This window comes from Pongo pygmaeus, chromosome 8 (assembly GCF_028885625.2).
Source record: "Pongo pygmaeus isolate AG05252 chromosome 8, NHGRI_mPonPyg2-v2.0_pri, whole genome shotgun sequence".
Taxonomy (NCBI): Eukaryota; Metazoa; Chordata; class Mammalia; order Primates; family Hominidae; genus Pongo; species Pongo pygmaeus.
The window spans coordinates 118,736,803-118,742,697 of NC_072381.2; the positions used below are offsets into that span (position 1 = coordinate 118,736,803).

The 5,895-nt window shown below is 46.2% G+C and overlaps 1 non-coding gene across 1 annotated transcript; it reads left to right on the top strand.

Annotated features, from left to right (window-relative positions):
* The first annotated feature begins 217 nt into the window (after nucleotides 1-217).
* On the top strand, nucleotides 218-279 carry LOC129006989 (U7 small nuclear RNA). The gene has a single exon (XR_008492173.1). It is a non-coding gene; the product is annotated as a U7 small nuclear RNA (small nuclear RNA).
* Nucleotides 280-5,895: the final 5,616 nt, after the last annotated feature.

Consider the following 5,895-nt stretch of genomic DNA (forward strand, 5'->3'; position numbering starts at 1 on the left):
GACTCTGACTCAGAGTTGTTGCTCATTCAGCCCTGGTCATGGGTTGAACAGTGTCCCCTGCCTCTCCTGAGAAAAAAAGTTAGAGTCCTCTTCTCCAGTACCTGTGAATGTGGCCTTACTGGGAAATAGGGTTCTTGAAGTTGATCAAGTTAAGATGAGGTCATTAGGGTGGGCCCTAATCCAAAATAATTGTGTTCTTATAATAAGGACAAATTATCAGTGTTACAGTTCTTTTTGAATTTGTCTAGCAGGTTTTCTGGTTTTTACCAGAACTTCATCCTGATACCCCTCAAAAAGGGGCACATTTTGACACAGAGACAGACATGCGTACTGGGAAAATGCCGTATGAAGCTGAAGGCAGAGATTGGGGTGATGCTTCTGCAAATGAAGACACCCCAAAGATTGCCACCAAACCACCAGAAGCTAAGAGGGAGGCATGGAACAGATTCTCCCTCACAACCCTCAGAAGGAACCACCCTGCCGACACCTTGACTTCGGACTTTTAGACTCCAGAATCGTGAGACTGTACGTTTTTGGTGTTTAAACCACCCGGTTTGTGTACTTTGTTATGGCAGCCCCAGGAAACTGATACACCTGGTAATGCAATTCAATGCACCTTCAAGGCCCAGGCAGTTGAAGCCTAGGAGATGAGGCCTCACCCTTGACCATACACAGTCCACCTTAAAGAGTGGCAAAGTGAGGACTGCAAGCTGGTGGTGGCATTTGATCTGAGCTTTGGAGGAGGAGTGTTTTTTTGATGAGTGAAGGGAAGCAAAGATAAGGAAGTAAAGGTATTGCAAAGGGAGGGGCTACCTCTGCAGCAAGTCAGGGGGTCTGATGGAAGGCAAGAAGAGCAGCCTCTGCCTTGGAATCAGCAACGAATCTTGTACCCTGAGACTGTGTGTGTGTGTGCATGTGTATGTGTGTGTTGTGTATTTTGTGTGTGTGTGTGTGTGCATAACACAGATTGCTTCAACTTGGGAGCTTGTCTAACCGATCCAATTTCTCTTCCACAGACCCAAACTCACTGCTCCAAGCACTATCCTAAGTCACTTGGCCCTGAGGTGTGTGTGTGTGTTGGGGGTTGGGAGTTGGGCCAAATTGAAAATAACAAAAATAATGTGAACATCCATAGAAAGCATATTCTGAATGAAGCACTGTTAAATCACATTTGCTCCTACAATGATCCAGTGGATCTCGGAGGCTATTCTTATCCCCATTTAATAGATGAGAAAAAGACAAAGCTCTAAAAATGGAGTCAGAGCTCCATGGTTGGATCCTACATGTTTACCGCTACACTGTATTGCTCCCTAGCTTATGCCAGGGGATTACTCCTGGGGAGGCGTGTGTGAAGGGAGATGGAGAGATGAAGACTGACTTAAAGCAAATGCACACCTTCACTTGACTGATGCCGAGATACAGGGGTTAGAGCAACCTGGGAGGCTCCATGCCTGTGTGGGTGCACGGCTGCCTGCTGAGTGTTTCCAGTCCCCCTTCTGATGGTTCCCCATAGGCTGGAGAAATCCACTCAAAGCAGGGTGTGCTCTCCGATGGAAATCCAGCCTTGTTCTTCCACTCAAATACTATAGGGGAAAGCAGAGAAGAGAAGGGAAAGGAAAGGAAAGGAAAGGGAAAGGAAAGAGAAGGGAAGGGAAAGACACATAAAAAGTTTCAGCATATGAGTAGCATTTGCAATGTAATCTGTGTGTTCTGAGCCAAGTTACTGTACACACTCTGGGGAGAATTACAAATAAATGACGAAACATTTTGAAATATGGCTTATACCTAATTAATCATGGAACTTAAGAAACAAAGAATGCATTTCTTCAAAGTTTTCAGCATTTTCTCTATTAAGCGGAGGTGGGGGAGGGGAGGGAAAATCTCCATGCCCTGTAATGGATACACTATGCACTTCATTTGGGGGAAAGAATCTCTTAATCTTCTTTGGCCTCCTGCAACCTCTGAATCCTTACATCTTTAATACTTCATGTTGAGCATTTTCATATTAAAGGAACTGAAAGTTTCCAGATCATGAAATATTCCTTAGCTTTTTGTCTCTTGATCCCTTAGCCCAAACAATACCGGTTTTGGAGATTATGAGATCACCAGGCATTTCTTAAGTACTCATGATATTGTGCCCTGGGATTCCCGTGTCCTTTTTCTATGCCGCCGCCACCCAGAGACATCTGTGGGCACGTCCCGCTTTGAAGGCAAAGCTTTTGTGCTATGTCCATGTTACTCCACATGCCCTCCGACTCAGGAGCCTTGATTTCCTCATTTGTAAAATGGGGGTAATAATAGATAGCTCATTGATTTAATGTGAATGTTAAATAAAATAATGCCACAAAAGAACTTAGCCTAGTGCCTAGAACATAACCATTCAATAATGGAGTGTGTGACTGAATTTTCCAGATTCATTGTTCACTCTCTTCCTATCCATGGATTTGACCAAGTGCCATCTTGCAAGGCCATCCAAGGCACTTCTTTAGAGCCCTGTCTCACCAGTAACAGAGGTGGGAGTCAAAGATGACTTTGCACTTAGTAGCCAGTGTCTTCACTGCTCCTATGGGAAGCCAGAGTTTCACTCTTTCCCCTGAATTTTCCCACAGTCATTCCATGAGTTAGTTATGGACACAACTTTAGGGGAACTGGAGATGTGCGTGTGTTTTCATTCCAAACAGTGTCACTGATTCACAGCATGGCTTTGGATAAGCTGATCAGGCTGCTTTAATGCAGATTCTCCACCCCCTCACACACATCTTTGTTGAAAAAGAACCAAAAAATAATATATACTGTATTAAAGGATTAAAGGGGTTGTAAGTAAAACCTGAAGCCTGAACTCCTTCCTTCCCCAGCCCCTTGTAAAGAATGAGAAGGAAGAAGATACTGGAGTCTGGGGTTCAGTGGTAGGACCCAAGTGCCAATGGAGGTGGTGCCAGGGGCAGCATCATAACCGGATTGTGCCCAAGGTCTGGTGTCAGCTATGTTCTTTGCCCTCTAACCTCCCTTGGTTCCAGCTCATTTTTCATCTCAGCTCTCCAGCGCTTCTTCAGAGTCTGTAAGCTGCCCACATCTTCCCTATATATTCCTTTTCTGCTTAACTGTCACTGTTACTTTGCTTGCAAACAAAAACCTAGACTGAGAAAAAAAAATAAGATCTTCTCAGCACCTACTGTGAGCCAACTACTTTGCAGGTTGAGGAACTGAAACACGGAGAGTTAAGGTAACGTGCCTAGGTCACCAAGCCTGTTAGAGGTGGTACTGTGATCTGAACCCCCATCTGTCTACATTTCCATTAAGTTTTCTCAGCAAAGAGATACTCCTGAAAAGTAAACCTCCAGTCCATAACCACCCACATCTGCACTGAACTTGCCTCATAGCTGGGGCCTTAGGAGGATAATAGTTGCGGCCCAGACACAACATTTTCTTCCCCTACTCCTGCCTTAACTTGGTGATTGGCTGTTGTAAATTGCATCGAAAGTGATATGCCTTTCAGTGCTGAGAATCATCATGGGTCTGTGCCTATGAGGTAAGGGGGAAAGGGATCCAAACAGTTGAGCAACATGAGTTTGTGTCTTCTGTAACAACTGTGCATTGCTCGTGTGTGCTGCTAATTATTCCTGATTCACATGTCCTCAGTTGATGCTTTTGGAAATTAAATGGGCATGCCTTGTATGGTGTAGAGAGAGAGAGCCTTGCTCATTTCCTCTCCTTTCACACACTGCCCTTATGCCTGCTGTTGCTCCAACAAGTGGCATCATCCTCACTTCCTGACATCTCAACATGGGCAGTCAGATGTTGCCGTCTGCTTTCAGAATTACAAACCCACCCACTTGTACTTCTCTGCAGGAGTGAGGTAGCTTGCCAAAGAACGGGAAGTCACCAGAGTGAACATCATGGAGCGATTGACACCATGTTCTCTTTCTTAACCAAGGAGGAGGCTAGCCACTCTCTGGGCACCTAACTTGCAACAGCTCCCCTGGAGATAGACCCACATAAAACCATTTTATTCTTGACCTCACTCCAGCATTTCTGCAGAGCATCAGTCTGCACAGAACTTGGTAATCTTGCTTCTTTTCCACTGACTTTTTAAGAAGCCAGTTATTGAAGATCCAGGGTAATAAAAGCAGCTTGAACTTCATTACCCCCTCTCCAGCATTAGACACTGAAGGCCATGGTCAGCGATACTGTGTATAAAATACGAAGCAGATAATTAAATGCAACTTGATGGTACATGTTGTACCTTAATGAAAACAAAGGCTCAGGAACACTATTTGTGAACGTGTTACCCAATAAAGTGTTAGCAATGGAGCTCATAAAGCTGCCAGCCACATTTAACCATTGCGTGGAGCTCTGTTCAGTTGGGCTGGACAGAGAGAGTGAGGTCTGTTCCCTTTATCACAGTCACTGGAGGTATTTATTTAAAACATGGAAGAAAGACACTTGGGTTTGGCACCAAAATGTCTTGTGGTAAAGGAAAAAAATAGAAATATCCAAAAGTACTTAAAAAAAATCTAGAGGGAAAAAAAAACAGATGTGAAGAAATTAAGATGGGCTGACATAGGGTGCCGCGTTAGCCGTTTAAAGTGATGGCGAAAGCAGAGAGCAACGGGCTTTCTCCATGGCAGCTGATAGACATGAGCAATTGAACAGTTCATACCCTCTCTGTTGTCCCTGTCACAAGATTTGTAGGTCATTCTCAGCCAGCCATGGGGGCTAAAGGGCACAGGTCGCGACCTGCTGATTTACCAAAGTATGATCAACTCACACAAATTATAGGCGTAAGAGAGACCTGACAACTTCAATATGATGCGCAATGAGCACAATTATTTGTGACATGTGAAACCAGTGTGAGACCGTAATTCTGTCACTGCATGACAAGGCATTATTAGCCGGGGCAGGCAGCGGCTTGAACCAGGAGCAGCTGGAGGAGAGGCAGGGAAAGAGAGAGGGCTCCATAGGGGAAGGCCCGTGACGGGCTTTCTCTCCCAGAGTGGCAAATAGCAACGGCCCGTTTGTGGAATGTGGAGCCGCTCAGGAGGACGAAGTCATCCTATTGCTATCTGGTCTGGTGGATAATAAAGGAGCGTTTGGTGGGAAGGGCAGAGGGGAAAGCGCACCCTGCGGGCCTGTGGCTGTGCACAACCAAGGTGTCTTCTTTGAAATCGGGCATGGTATTTTTCATGAGGCCAACTGGGATGTTGTTTCTAGTGGGCCAGATGAGGTGGAGTCAGGGGAGGACAGGGAAGGACAGAGTTTCTCCTGCTGAGCAAATGCCTCTGCTCCGCCAGGCTTCCCTCCTGTCACGTCCTGCCTGGAAGGTGCAGTCTGACTGCTGGGTGCAGGAGGAGGCAGATCTCAGGTCCCCTGGGTTTCCCCTGTCCTTAGAGATCTTGCTCCCTGTACCATAGTGGCTGGGCAGCTCAAGGAAAGTGCAGGTATACACTTCCCTTCTGGTGATGGCCATAGAGGTTTCTGCCTAAGGGTATAGGACAGGTGGGTGGCTGTTCCCAGCAACTGGACCCAAGTAAGGCAGGGCTTCCTCAGGCTGAGCGTGGAGGTCATGGGACAGGTGGGCTGCCAACGAAGCTTTCTGTAAAGGGAGAATCTGGCCTGTGTTCTGCAGGGTCTCCTGCAGAGGGTGGCAGCTACGTTTTGGGCCTTCTCCTTGGCTCAGTGACTTTAACCCTTGTGTTGAGTAGTGGATGGCCCCGTGACATGCCTTCATACAGTCAATCAGTGTTCCCTGAGCACCTACTGGGCATCAACCACTGCCCAAACCACAGAGGATCTGAATGCGAAATGCCTCTGTCTGCCTATAAGAGCTCTCTGTCAATGAGGGAAGATAAGACAAAAACAAATAATTAGAATACGTCATGTGAACAGGTGCATGCA